A 15,287-nucleotide genomic window follows, 5' to 3' on the forward strand; every position below is an offset into this window, starting at 1 on the left:
CAATCGTTCCTCGAATAACCGCGCGGATGATGAAACCCGCCGTTCCTCGCGATCGAGATATTAACCCGGATCGAAAGATCTCCGAGACGAGACGAGACGAGACGAGGAGAGGCGTGACGTAAGGATTTCGACTCGATGCACGACTCGGTGCAATGGATTTCGCAATATGGAAATATGAAACGGGCGGTCGCGTGTACACGTGGACACTAATGAGAGAAACTTCCGTTAGAATTAATACGGTAATATTTTAGCCTTTATTTTTCCACGATGCACGGATGGCGCTGTAAAACAAATCTTCCGGGGAATTTCTCGTTGTATGGATATCGTCGCATTTTACCTTGGATATATTTTATGTATTTTTGTATATATATATATATTTAAGTTTATTCTTGTAATAATTATACACGAGGCAATATGTGTAATAATCGAAATTTATTATTTTTAATCGTCGAAAAAAATCTTGTACCCTATGCTATTTCTCGCTTCTTTCAAGATTAAACATTTTTTTTTAAGCGCCGACAATTATTTGCATATACACGCGAATATACTTAAAATATATTTGCAATATCAGCGCACTTCATAACGAGGCCAGTTATTCAACATGAAGAGGGAAGAAAGCGAAACTTTCAAATTCTCTACGATCCTAATTGAATCTCTATGCAACTTGGTTTCGTAAGGTTTCGGTTAGGCCATCGGTCGTCCGCTACGCGCAGCAAGAAATCGAATAATTTTTTCCATATAATCCTCGTCTTCTTTTTTTACCGATACAGGCCGAACGATATTCAAAATGTATGTTTCTTTCTAAAGTTTTATTCCTCGATAGAAAAACCGATCTGTAAAGACTGTAACTTTAATTAATCTGAAGAATCGTCGCGATCTATCGTCATTTCGAACGCCTTCTTCCTTTACAAATGACAAAAATTCACTTTTAATCGGTTTTAAAACAATTTTCTGTTAAAATCGTGTCTCGTTTCGGATTACTTCTGGATGGCACGTCCAGTTTCGGGGAGCGGAACCCGTTCGAATTCGGGTGAAAAATTAATTTGTAAATCTTCTTAACGAGCTTTTAATCGTAACGTTAACCGCGCTTTAACACGCGGTTTCCTTAAATCGGCCCGAATGAAATTTAGCCGATGTTGTTTAAGTGAGCCGTCACGCGGCCGCGAACGTGTAATGTCCGTATTACCAGTTTGATTTATCTGGCCGCGTATTAAGTGTATCGCGTTTAATCTCTCCCCGGATCGTATTTAAAGAGAGAGAAAGGGAGGGAGGGGGAGAAAAAGTGTTGCACGCTGGGAGCGGATACTTTCTTGAATTTACAAATTACGAAACGGGCCGCCGTAAATTTGTCCTCGTATATTTTGCCGCGTGTACGGACCCATGGAAAACTTTTGCATAATTACGCGCTGTCGCATAAACAAAAACACTGTTATATATATATATATGTATATATGTATAAATGTGTAGGCAGGTACGTAAGGGAGAAAGTGAATTGCTTCAAAGATCCGTTCATGTTGTATCGACGAATATTTATTTTTCGAAACGGTGTCTCAGAAATACCTTCCTGCATACCCTTCCCGTATAATTTTTCCGTATACAAGTTTCTAACCGAAATCTTTATTCCATCAAATGAAAACTTCATTTCAGATATAAATAAACTAAACATTCAGCTTCTCGATCTGTTAAAATTCTAAGTTTTAACACAGGTATTCTTTCTTCGAGAATTTCAAGAAATTCATTAAACTCGTATCCAACCTCTTCGTCGTTCTTCATTTTTGAATGGTGGAAAGAATCTTTCTCTCGAGCGAATTCCAAAGAGAGATTCACGCGCGATGATATTTTCAGCTTTGGAAAAAACACAAACAATATTCCCGCGGTTCGAACGCGATTACACAATTTTTTTTCTCTTCCTCTCTTTTTCTTTTTTTTTTCCTCCCCCCTCCAAAGCACCGCTTCAAATATATAATTCATGCGATAATGCGAAAGGAAGTAACACGGGTGTGCAATTTGTCCTCGTCGCGGTGGCGGCGTCGGCCACGTCGCAGAGGGATCAACGTCGTAAATCAGGACTTTATTTTCGAGGGAGAGGGGGAGGAAAAAAAAGTATGATATGTAAGCGAGTTACAGAGCACAGATTATATCCCACCAGAAACAGATGTTCGTCCCGAGTGCCTTAATTAAGAGGTAATTATTTATTCCGTGGCCCGGGGAGGCTTCGAACGACTTTCTTTAATGCGACCGGCAATTAATGCGCGCACAGCGTAATCACAATCGCATCCTCGTAATCCTTCGTACCGTGCGCGACCAACAGCTTAGAAGACACTCGTTAGGCGAAGATTACAGTTATTCCCGGTATATATTCGAGTCTGAGGAAAACTAACATAGCTTAGGAGACATATATTATATCGAAAATCGAATGGTAATGGTAGTCGAATTTTAAGGGTAGAATTGAAACATTTCTTCAAGGAATTCGATTTACTTGGATTGTTGCCAGTGTGTAATAACGGAGAAGGAATGAAAATTCGAAATTCTATCTGAGAAACTTTCTTCGCGACGAGCGTCATCGTCATCTTTTTGTTCACTTTTGAAATAAAGAAAGACGTAGAAGAACGGTGGTAGATGACTCGAGATAAAATTTTTCTTCTAAAAGTTCTCTGGATCGTGAATACTTGCAGTAAACGGAGAGAACAATTGAAAAATTTCTAATTTTACGCGTTGCTTATCGAAACTTGCATCCTATGTATTATTCTTTCTTTTCACGGTGAGATCGCCATCTGCACCATCTTCTACCCATTTTTCTTCCGGCTTGACAGATCCTGCCCGCGACGGTTCGGTAACGAAAACTCGAGAGGCGCCCGGCCGCCATCGTACTTTTATTTCTGACGTCCACGTTGCCGTGCCGCTCGCAATTAATCATTACGAAATCTTTGCTCCGAGATACCGTTTATTTAATTATTCGAAAAAGCCAAGACGAGCCGATACGAGCTGTTACTAATGCTTTTACTCTCTTTAACACACGTACAGGATGCTTGGTTTTGTACAATATTTTTTGCAAGATAAAAGACGAAGAAAATCGCCTCATTTTGTATTTTATACCGCCGATTAAAAATATCTTCGATACTGCGGAGAAAGTATTAAGAAATAAATACCGTATTCTCCCCTCTTATTATTCAAATTATATTCCTTCCATTAAATTGTCCCGTTCTCACGAGCGTTGTATCGAAACGATTCCTCCATTATCTCTCTTAATTATCTCACGTTTACCTTGATTATTGAATTTAATCATTTGTTAATAAAAATTAAAAAAAAAAAAGAAGAAAACTCTCCTTACGTCGCGTAGGAGAGATTTAACAAGAGATCCAAGATCGTTGCGGACAAACCGCGTGTCGAAGGTGGAGTCCCGATGGCTTATGATTCAGCACGCGCGCCACGCCATAGATTAGCGTAGCTAAACCAACGTGCTAATTTAACCGCGAGATGATCGCGCGGGCCCTAATAAGGGCCCCCCGATGGATCTCATTGTTGCGGTGATTGTCGGTCGATTCGAGTATTTGCTTCCATTTTCCTCGGCATTAGCGGGCGACGTGAATGCGGTTTGATGGGGAGGTAACGGGGTTGAATAGGCGCGACCTTACGGGTAATTGGACGTCGCGCAGGTTGCCACTTAACGATGACTCATCGAATTATCTCGCGCAATCGCTCTCGATGAGACACCCGGCCACGAGCGATAAATAAACCAGCGAGAAGAAGATCCCTCCTCCCCTCGGATGTTTCACGAACGATGTTTTTTAACCGTTATTGTAGCCGCGCAATCTATCGGCGTAAATTATTGAAACCCTATCGATATATATATATATGTTAATGGACACGAATGGATAACGAATTTCCATATGGCATTTTGGCATATTGAATAAGAGTCGTAAATAAATGTCGGTATCGATGGAAAGTATACGATGGGGAATGTTGGAGAGGTGGCTTTTTTTTTTTTTTTTTAACATCGATTAATTTGTACACATAATTGCTACGTGAATCTTTTCATATCGAAATGTTCCTCTTATCGCGCAACTCTGTTAATGCGTTTAATTACGCGATGCGATATAATTATCGTATATTTAAGTATATTTGACTTGCGTAAACGGGGGTCTAATTGGCGGGTGTGCGCATTTACCGATCGGCGAGTGATAAAAATAAAGGGGAAGGGGGGGGATTATTTTTACATACCTTCAACCTTGTTACGCGAAAGAAGGGAACTCTCTACTCGGTAGTATCGTATATTAAACCTCCAAGATACAAGGTTTCGTTTACTTTACGCTAACGTGTCGTCAGGAAAGATTCGCGATCGAAGCTACCATCCAAGAATTACGTACACGCTTGTTAACCGTTCGGTTAAATTTGTCATGAACACTCGCCGACCTTTAAGCAATTCCCATTGTATTCTCCCGCAGAAATATTAAAAGCGCGATCCGCGCTTATTACCAGTCTCTACCAGCATTCTGCCCGGTTATTTACAACCGCGTTGTAAATGTTGCATAACGATACGCCTAAATTTACGATACCTACTACCAGGAGCTTTTCCAAATCTCTCGCTCTCTCTTTCCTCGTCTTCGTTTCGCGAATCCCAACGAGAACAAGATCGATCGAAAAGGATCGTTAATTCTCGAACTCTCTCGAGACGGCCGATCGACGAAAATCGACGACGACACGGTTTTTGCGAGCCGCGAAAAATCGGAGACGCATCGGTGATGGTGTTTTTTTCTCTCTCTTTCTGCACGCAGGGAAGGTGAACGCGTATTTCTGAAGCGGATGACTCAGCCGCCACCCACGCATCCTCTGCCACCAACACCGGGACGACAAGGTGCGCTCGCGAGTGCGCGATATCTCGCGCACGCGGCTCACCTTGCCACGTACACACGCGTGCGATCTTGTGCACGCGAGAGTTTTTCTCTTCTTTTTTTCTCTCGAGCGTCGGGTTACGCAACCGGCTCGTGAGCAGCGATGAGATTTCGAACACCTCGAACGAGTCGAACAGTCTGAAACAGGGGAAAATTCGAAGAATTTTTTACAATGACTTTCGAGAAGTCGTCATTTACAAATTCACTTGTTTATATTTTTCTTAAAAATTATTATTCTTACAATTTCTTACAATTTCGAAGAGAATCGAAACTTGTTCTCTTTTTAAATCCTTCGCGCCAATATTCGCCTCTCGCGCGGAAAGAAAGTGTTTTACGATCGTGGCCCCGAATTCGTTACCCGAACACATCCTCGTAGCCGTATCCGTTATCGTAACGAGCCTTCGAGACCCGTGGCCCAGGTGTATAGAACATCGTGAGGAGGTTTTTTTTCAGGCTCCTCCTTACCTTGATTATGTTGTCCGGCTTTGTTGCCGCGGTCAAAAAGAGAGACGATACGTATGTATCGTCCTTCGATATTCGGTATTCTTTTGATACGACACCAGCGGCCTGGCCGCCGCCGCGTGCTATATTGTTGCTTTGGACATTGATCACGCCGAGAAATTACAGCGTGTCAAGCGTAATTTGCGATGCTGAGGCTGCCTTAAAATAGATGGAACGCCGTGGGAGGTACGTCCTCGATCGCGGATACCCGTGAAATTATCCCCAAACTCCATTGTTTTCTTCCATATTGAATATATATTCGGAAATATTCGGGAGTATAAGGCGGAACATCATCGATTTACACAGGGTTTATCGATCGGGGGGGGACAAACAGGGACGTCCACTTGTAAAATTCGATCGAATAAAAGTTTTCGAACGTGAAACTTGATCCGCAAGATCCGGTTCTTTTTTAAATTTTATCAACTTTGATACTTTCCATATATATATATATATATAGATATTCCTTTCCTTCTCTCTCTCTTTAAAAAAAGAACAAACAATCGTTGTAATCGCTACTTACACGCGTATCTACTCTGCTTGCTTGTGTATCACTCGTGCAGTGGTATCGTTTAACTTTATTTAAACACACGATCCGTGTCTCGCTAATCGATCCTTTTACACAATCAACGTTTCGATTGAACCACCGTCGGAACGCGAAAGAACTGTAAATTCGTCGTTCACGCTTAGGCACAATAGGCCTCGTTTGAGGAACGAGGTGTGTGAGCAATCCTTGCCACCGTGCAATCGAGCGCGCAATTCCTGAAACTCGCTCGATCGAGAAGCCCGATCATCGATTGGAAACTAGTTGCGAACGTTCGGTGTCATAACCGGCGACAAGCCGCTATAAATAAACGTTTACGATACATCGATCAACTGGGCAACAGGCGTTAAACGAACCGCACAGCGCGATACCAATTAAAGACGAAAATAAGCGGCGAGCGCGAGACTTGTTCAGTAGGAGAACGTGTTAAAACGCCGTATTTGCATCGTGCATTTTAATGATCGTGCCTTTTCGTCACTACGCGGCCCCGTGTCTTACGTGCTTTTCTCAGGACTCTTTCGAAATTATTCCTCGTCCTTCCAGGTATTAACGTCCTGGTCCTGGGTCTCGGAATTATGTATTGGCCGCCGATAGAACGAGGTATATTATTCAACTATTTTCGCGTATAGATATCGAATCGAGAGAGAGAGAGAGATAAATGTTAAATGTTGTAGGAACATAGATTTAAGAAAAGCGAGCAATCCGATTTTCTCTAAAAAGTATTTTTCTCAAGATTTATACGCTTATTTAAAGAAGAAAGTTTACTCACCGTTGAATTATTGTACAATTGTCCAATTGCGGCAACTTTTTTTCATAAAAAGAGGCTTATTTCACTTAATTCGCTTAAAAATTCGATGATTGATGCACTTTATCGCAATAAATTCCAATACATATAACAAAATTTTTATTGAAACGGGGCTCGATTGCCTCGTCGAAGCCGTTCGAAACACAACTGAGACAAGGTGAAACGTAACTTTATCTACCAAAACGGAATGACTTCATTCAATTTTCCAAGAATCTCTTATAAACATTCGAGTCGCGTATTATCGTTATAAACATACTCGTTGAATCACGTCATCAAAACAACAGGCTCTGATAAACTTTTTCCCAAAATATTCCCATCTCCTCCTAACTCTCATCGTTCTTAACGGTTTAACCTCTCTCTACCTTCGCTCCTTATCGACCACGCGACACTTCCCCCCCTAATAATACACGACGTTATATTTCAATTTTCGACGCAGCGTTTTTCTCTTCAGGTTCGTCGAACTCGTCCCATCTTCCTTTATTATTTACGGTGCGCTAACTCGACGCACTTAGCGCCGCTAAGATTCCCCAGCCAGATATTAAAAACAGCTGGACCCGGGGAGCAACGGTGTCGCGTATATAACCACCGCGTGTATACGTGTCGTTTACAAGGCGACGAATTTATCGCCCCTTGCGCGACTTTAAGTACCACCCCGGGCCGGGTTCCAGCCTGTCCAGGGGTCGAACGCCTCGTTGCTCTCGATGTCGCTCACGCCTGTCCCCCTTCCTCTCCCTCTCCCCGTTGAAAAATCTCGCCAGATAAGAGGAGGACGCTGCGCGGCGTGAACGCTGCGGCTACCGGCGCCGCGTCACCCGGAACCGACCCGTCAACCGGATATTTATCGCTTAACGCTTCTCGCTTATCTCTTCCTCTCCCCCCGGTTATTGTTCTCTTTTAAGTTTCGCATATAATTGAAATTTATTATTCGAATATAATAAGGGGAGGGAAACCGTGTGCTGTAATTTGTTCGTCCTTGCCCGGCCGATTTTTTGGGTTAATTGGTTCAACCGGAGAAAGTGGTCGGGTAGGCCGAGTTTTACAGCATTGTAGCATGTCCCATCGTGCATGCATGCACTGCACTCCACCTTTCGAGTCTCAATGACGCGATATCTCACGATACACGACGTGCCAACCGTGTCCAAGATAGAGGAGGGAGGAGAGAGAGAGAGACTGTTCAATTTTGTTCGCCGGGTATTGCTACTTGGTATTATTTAATTCCAACGTGGCAGAATAAATCGGTTTGTTGTGCGCGTATCGTGGATGTTCTTTTTCTTTTTTTTTCCTCCTCCCTTTGCTCTTTGTCGCGGGGACAGGTAGGGCAAGGTAGCCCGGCGTGGTAAATTTTTGAAGTGAAAGAAGTTTTCGTCCGCGGCGGGATCGAGGACAATGCGGCAACCGACACGCGCGAATGCGATTCAATTCGTTAATTATCCGAAACAGTTTAAAGCACGGTCCAAGAAAACACGGTCGGCGGATATCTGGGTCGATCCAGAAATAACCTGAATGCATCCACCCGCTCCTGGCTCTCCCTTTGCTCTCCTCTCTCTCTCTCTCTCCCTCTCTCTCGGCGTTCACACACGCGATACATGTACACACGCGTACGCCCGGTTCATCTCCTTCGTCTTCTCGAAATTCGCCGACTCTCAATGAAACATCCTCATCTGTCTCCTCGGGAAGATAGCTCGTCCGTCTCCTTTTCTCCACTCTTTCGTACTGTACCCGATCTTTTCTCCCCCTCTGACGACGACTCGTTCAACCTCGGCCGATTAATTTGCAAGCAACGATAGCTTTTAAATTTGCGCAGTCGCGACGTAAAAGCTGCTTCTGGTAATGCACAGCCAAGGCTCGGCCATTTGTAATGACGCAATTCCCGATTATCTTTTACGAGGGAACCGATTATTTACGAGTCGATGCCCGGCAACGTGAATTATGCCGCGCGGCCACGTGAAAATTACTTAATTTCTCAACGCTTCGACTCGATGCGCCGCACGTTTAATCCGTTCTTCTCCATCCCTGGATATTGGGCGAGAAGTAACTGTTTCTTCCCTTTTTCGTTTTCGCGTCCTTTCAAGTAAGCGGAGATAGACTGCGAATCGTTCTTGTTGTCTCCTTCCTTTCGAGCTATCGTACGATTTTACACGATCGTCAGAGAATAAATGTTGCGCGTATATTTAATAAAAAAAAGGATTTGGATTTTATATTTTCTTTCTTCTAATCGCATCTTCTTTGATTAAAATAGCGTTATTTATCATATATTCAGTTCGAATATATTCCAAGAAGCTTTGCTATTTTCTTTTTCCCCTTCCTTGGAATCTAATAAATTATTTTTAATAAAATCTTAATCTACTTTCTTAATCACGATATATTCCGATAAGCTCTTCTAACTTCTTCGCTCAAAAGGTGAAAGATTCATCGAAGAACTATTTCAACACATCCTGTCGCGACATTTGAAACAAGGAGGAGGGGGCATAGATCACGTTCGATACCCTGTTCAAGTCGTATTACACCGTAAAAGGAACGTCGCGAAAGGTAATCGCGATAATCGACGCGATCAAATTATCGTAGTTATCACGCGATAAAAAGTTTCTTTCCCCGGCTGTTGGTTTGGAAAAACGCCGGTTTTAACCCAGGGAGGGTTATTACAGGAGGGGACCGGGGGAAGGGTGGACAAAGTGAGGCTATATTTTAGGAAGGATTCATGACTAACCGGAGTCGTGTCAACCGCGAGACTTTTGCCCGCCGGTGTACAAGGGGCTTGCACTTTTATAATGGGGCGACATTTGTTCGTGGGTCCGCCGCTTAATTGACCAATTTTTAACGCCGGTTGTCGCGTTATTTAAGGGACGAATCCCTGGGTTCGCGTGGCGGGGACGCAAAGTACCGGCACATTAGCGGTTAATACGGTGGAAACGATCATCGAACGACCGAGTTTTCTTCTTGGCTTCTCGAATACACGGCGTGTCCCACGATGCGTCATCCCCCTCCACCGGAGAAGAAGAAGAAGAAGAAGAAGAAGAAGAAGAGGAGAAGGAGGAGGAGGTGGAGGCAGGAATGAAAAATGGAACGAAGTTACGGCGCGACTTGTGTTGCAATAAGGAAATCGTTATACCGGTTGAGAAACGAAGAGGGTGCGAGGTATATTATTAATATTATCGATTCGTGTTAGTTAAAACGGGGATATTTTCTTTCTTTTTTTTTTTTTCTTTTCTGAATGGATCCGTTCTTTTACGCGCGTTTCATTTTAGAGGAAAAGAGGGAGGGACGATGGAGATAAGTTATTTTATTTTATTTTATAATCAGTGTAACACTGTTATCCGATTCCGAATTGTTATAAATCAGGAATTCTTTATCGATTCGACGGTACATACAATCACTCGTAAAAACCGCGATACTAAATTTTATTACTTGGGTATCTGTATTATTTATCCGTACTTACATTTTACTTTATTAACTCATAAAATTCCTTCTCCACTTACTTCTCTAACGTTCTTTTCGAATCTAACGGGGGATTAATAATATTCGCGGATACCTTTTTCTTCGAACAATATTCCATCAGATAATAATAGAAAGCTGAAATATTTTTATTAAGGTAATTTTACACGATGCAAACATACGCAACAATTTTATTTCCATCCCCTGAGAAATAAAATTCTACGCTCGTGTCCATATCAAGGGGGACACTTCTCTCGTTCCACCATTTACCACATCCCACATCCACTCCCCTTCTTCCCCAACAAATCGAAAGTTTCTGTTCCCCGAGACAGCTGCCTCGACCGACCCATCGCCCTCGTACTCACCAGCCTTCCACCAGCCTTCTTTTATTATTATTATTATTGCCGCTTTCATTTTTAATCCGGTTGGCCGCCCGCGGACGGATCGTTTTGCCGCAATTAGTTTGCGGCCCGCGCGCCTCTAAATCGGGCGGCGATCGTAAATCCACCGTGTTTCGCGAGCGATGCGCCGCGGAAAATTGGAGCGTATCGCGCTCGTGGTACCGGGTGGTCGTCGGGAAACCGGCCCTTCGCCACCCCTTTTTGCTCGCGCATTTTATTCTTGGAAGCCTTAAGACTCTCGATCATACCGAATCGGCCCCCCTCCCTTCTCCTCCTTCGTCTTTTTTTCTTCGCCTCGAATTGTCGGGATTTTTTCGGTCTACCGTCTCGCGTCGCCAACGATCCCCGATGCTATTAATACGAGGATTTTTATTTATCGCCGATGTTTCTTTCCCTCCCCATCCTCTTCCCCCTTCGTTTGGATTAAGCGCGCGCCTCGCTGTTGCTTCTCGAGAAGGTGGTTTAGGTTTCCTTCTGGTTTTAGGAGGTTTATTTAGAGCTGATGGTTTTTCGATCGTTTTTGGCGAGGTTCTCTTCTGGTAGTTTCTTTTTTTTCTTTTAGGATTTTAATACAATTGATGATTTGGGTTAAGAGTATTATTGTTTGCTTTTCGAGAAAGTGATGGTAAGAGTGAAAAGAAGTATTAAAGAAGTATAATCTATTAATTTTTTCTTATCTTCTTATTTTTAAATCTCATTGCAGTGTAATAAAATCTATTCTTTTAATATCTTTTTGCTATTCCATTTAAAAAGAAAAAGGTAAAAAGACAGTTCTCTTCTTGAAAATTTTATATTGCTGCACTCGCATTCTATATAGATATATTTATTTAAAAAATAAAACATTCTTTATAATACTCGCTGAAAATATTATTTTTTTTCTCTCCCAGCCATCATCTTAGAAATCAACGTTCCGTGGCTCGTATAAATAATGACACGCGGCTCTTCTCTTGAACGACACCACGTTTCTCTTTATTTTCCATCCATTCGTTACAAATAAACGTTAACACCTTCCTTCCTTCTAACATAATCGCTGATCTAACCTTTCCGTGTTATCGGCGCAGCATCCTCAAGAGAAAAAGAGAGAGAACCACGCCGTTAAAGCTTCCGTTCTGATTGATTTACGGGATCGTGATGCTCGTTTGTCCTCGAATCAATTAGCCGCGATCTCGAATCTCGAATTTCCATCCGATTCCGTGGATCGTTAAATTAAAAAGCATTAATTTATCAAGCTTGGATGGTGACTTTTATGAAAAGTTTGGAAGATTTAGAAGGGTGGAAGGTGTTTGTCTATGGGAAGTTTGAACGACGAGAAAAATATTTTCTTAGTATTGGACGAGTTTTATACCGGATGCTTGTCGGTTGAATCACAATAAATTGGAAGTTTTATTATATCGATTTCGAATTTTTCCATTATTATTTTCTTCAAAATATCGTATGCATAATTTTATGTGCAAAAATTTGAAATAATGTAATAACATATTTTTCACCGAATTACACTTTTTACACGACTGGATGGGAGGGTTACCTTAAAAAAAAAGAAAAAAGAAAAAACGTGCACTCGATTGATTTTTCAGTCCTGTAAATATCATCTCGTCCCCACGTCGCCACCCATACTCCACTCCTAAAAAAAAAAAAATCAACGACAGGAGACATTTGCACGCGAGCCGTGCCGTCTCGAGCAAAAACAAGGAAAAACTGTTAAGCGGACAGGCGACGGGATCGTGGAGGAATCTGATCTCTCCACCGGCGACACTTCTGATTCTGATAATTTATTAGATAAGAAACGTTGCTCGTTTCAGCGTGACAGCTTGGGAAGGGATGACGATGAAGTCGTTAGAAAAACATCCCCCGAAACGGCTGTCTCTTTGATTCACCGTTTCCTCTTTGCCCACCTTTTATTTTCGTCCGCTTTCGTTCCACCCCTCCTCCCTCCCCCGCTTTCCCTTCCCCCGACTATCCGACCGACTTATACTTTCTTGCGTTTCCTCTCGCTCTCCCTTCTTCTTCATTGGCCGACTTCCACGGACGCGAACGTCGTCCACGCGCCCAAGAAAAACATTTCTGCTGTCGCGGCGCGTAAAGACGGGCGCGCGCGCTTACGTTCACGTATTACGCACGTATTGCACACGTACATCACATCCGTGATACAACACGCTTCACGTTTTACCAGAATTATGCCCGAGGGACATTTGTAACCCTCGCTCTCGGAAAGATGAGCGCGCAATTCTTTCAATTTATATCTCGACCAAGGGGTGCGTGAAAGTGAAATTTTAGATGGCCGATGAATCGGATTATTTTCAATCGATATTTCAGAATAAAACGTTTGTTTTTATCTGTGTATCGTTATTTTTTTTATTTTTCGGAAAAAAGGTAGCGCTCTATTTCGATTCGTATTTCGTATTGAAGGATTAGGAAATGAAAGAAAATATTATTTTTTTAAAAAATATTTCATCAAAGATAGTGTCTAGAATATAGATTATTATTCTTTTTTTTTTATCTTAAGTTTCTTTACATAAGAAATAAATTTATCAACGATCATGAGTCGAATTTACGTAAGTTTCATCGCCGATAAACGCGTCGAAAATTTAATTTTATAAACCCGTGCGCGATAACACAACGCGAATTAAAAAATTACACGGCTTCGGGCGGTGTTCTCTAAACGAGCACGATAACCACGAGAAGTTGCAAATTCACTGTCCATTCTGGATCACGCACGCCTATTTGCGTCGACAGCCGCGTGCACGCCCAGGTGCGTACCCGCCCTAAAGTGCACGTGCATTTCTACGTGCAGATTTATGCAGCGAACAGAGGCGAGGATACGTAGGCTTTAACGAGATCTACTGCGACCCACTTGCGCCTAATATGTGTATTAATCAAGCTTCTAGCTTGGATTCGATGTTAAAAACTCTGTCTAAGGTAAAGGAGCACGCTTATATAGAGAAAAGATATGCGCGATATGAAAAAGAAGAAAAGAAGAGAAGGAAAAAAACGTAGATCAAAAATCTATTCTCCAATCTCTAAAATATTCCTGTAATCGAATCATCTTGTTGATCAATAATTCAAACCTTCTAAAGGAAATAAAAAAGAAACAAGAGAGAGAAAAAAGAAGATATCCAACTTTAGTTTCCAATTTAATTGGGATTCTCTTCCGCGAGGCTCGAAAACTGGATCTCGCCTTCTCTTTCGTTTAGGCTTCTTCTCGTTTCGCATACCGCGGAGGACACGCGCGAAAAAAAAACACAGAGAAAGAGAGAGAGAGAGAGAGAGAGAGGACAGGACAGGAGAGGAAAGATAAATCCACGGAAGGGAGAGAGAAAGAGGACAGAGCGGCTCTCCTCGCGGCTTTATCTCTCGTCATCACTTTCTCCTCGCCGCGTGATTTACGCCTCTCTTGTCTTCCTTAATTAGGTTAAGGCTCTCCTCCTCCCCCTCCTCCTCGTGGCGCTGCTTTGCATCCGGGAGAGCAGGGAGGAAAGGGAGGAGCGGTATATACACCGCTTCCGATACGACCGCGAAATCCACTCCGACACCCTTGTTAAACATTAATCGAGGCGCTGTTCGCATTGTACCACGCCGCCACGATTTATGCCCCGAACAGATCCGCACTTTCGGCCCCGTGCAGCTTTTCAGTGAAATTTATTACATATTTACATCGCTCCTTCCACCGTGGTGCCGTTGTAACGATGTTGTTTCGCTCTTCACGGGCGATACGTGTCTCTTTTTACAATGATGATCCAAGAATGGGTATCGGCCGAGTTTGCGCAACTTGAACCGCAACGTTACCTCGTGAAAGAGGTCTCGATTCATCTTCGTAAACACGCGTCTCTTATCTTTAATTCTTTCTTTTTTTTTCTTTTTTATAAAGATAAGGATTCTACGCGTAAATGTGTAATAATTAGAAATGAATATGAAATTCATGAGAACGGTTCTGGACAATTTTTTTAATAATTCCTCTTTCACAGCGATTCATATTGCATGAGATAAAATATTCCGAAATGTGTAATAAATTGTTTTCTTTTTTTTTTTATCGATATCCATCAAAAAAAAGGAAAGAACGAATCGATTGGAGAGATCCTCGATTTCGAATTTTTCTTTTCCATCTTCAAAAAGATCCGTAAATCTTTCTTCTAGCCAGGTGTTTTTCTCACAGTATCCGCGATGGCCGATAAAAAATAGTAGTATAGCGGAGGGACTGGCATCGTTTTAAGCAGTATACGCCTTCTACGTCGCGGTTGGTCGGCCATTGCGTAGTTGTAGCCGTCGAAGGCCGTTCTAGGTCGTTCTAGGTAGCCGCCACTAGGTAGGTGCAATGCTTCTCGAGCTGCTTACCTTACCTGCAACTTTTGTCCTTGCCAGGATTGAGAACGCGATTCGATCCGATCGAGTTTTCTGTTTCTCATTGTGATAATCATTGTCTCTCCCCCTCCCCCGTTAAATTAACCCCGTTATCGATATATTTGAAAGTATAATCGTTCGTGCGGTCGAATGCGTATTTCGTACAATTTCTTTTCGATTTTTTTTTTTTCTTTTCCCTCTCTTCTCACTTTTTCTATTCTTACTTTTAGTTCATCTTTTGACACGAGAGCCGATGAATCACTCGCCAGTGACACATTCGAGTTATTCATGAGTATCGTTTAAGGTATATGCTATTAATTCGACGATTTCTCTTTTTCTTTTTTTTTTTTTTCTTTTCTTTCTTTTTTTTTTTTTTCAGA

The 15,287-nt window shown here is 42.3% G+C and overlaps 1 protein-coding gene across 2 annotated transcripts in view; it reads left to right on the forward strand.

The window, feature by feature from the left end:
* The window catches only part of LOC408602 (MKL/myocardin-like protein 2), a 285,759-nt gene that overhangs the window by 14,930 nt on the left and 255,542 nt on the right, over positions 1-15,287 (forward strand). The gene's annotated exons all lie outside the window — the stretch shown is intronic.

Source organism: Apis mellifera, linkage group LG1 (genome assembly GCF_003254395.2).
Source record: "Apis mellifera strain DH4 linkage group LG1, Amel_HAv3.1, whole genome shotgun sequence".
Taxonomy (NCBI): domain Eukaryota; kingdom Metazoa; phylum Arthropoda; class Insecta; order Hymenoptera; family Apidae; genus Apis; species Apis mellifera.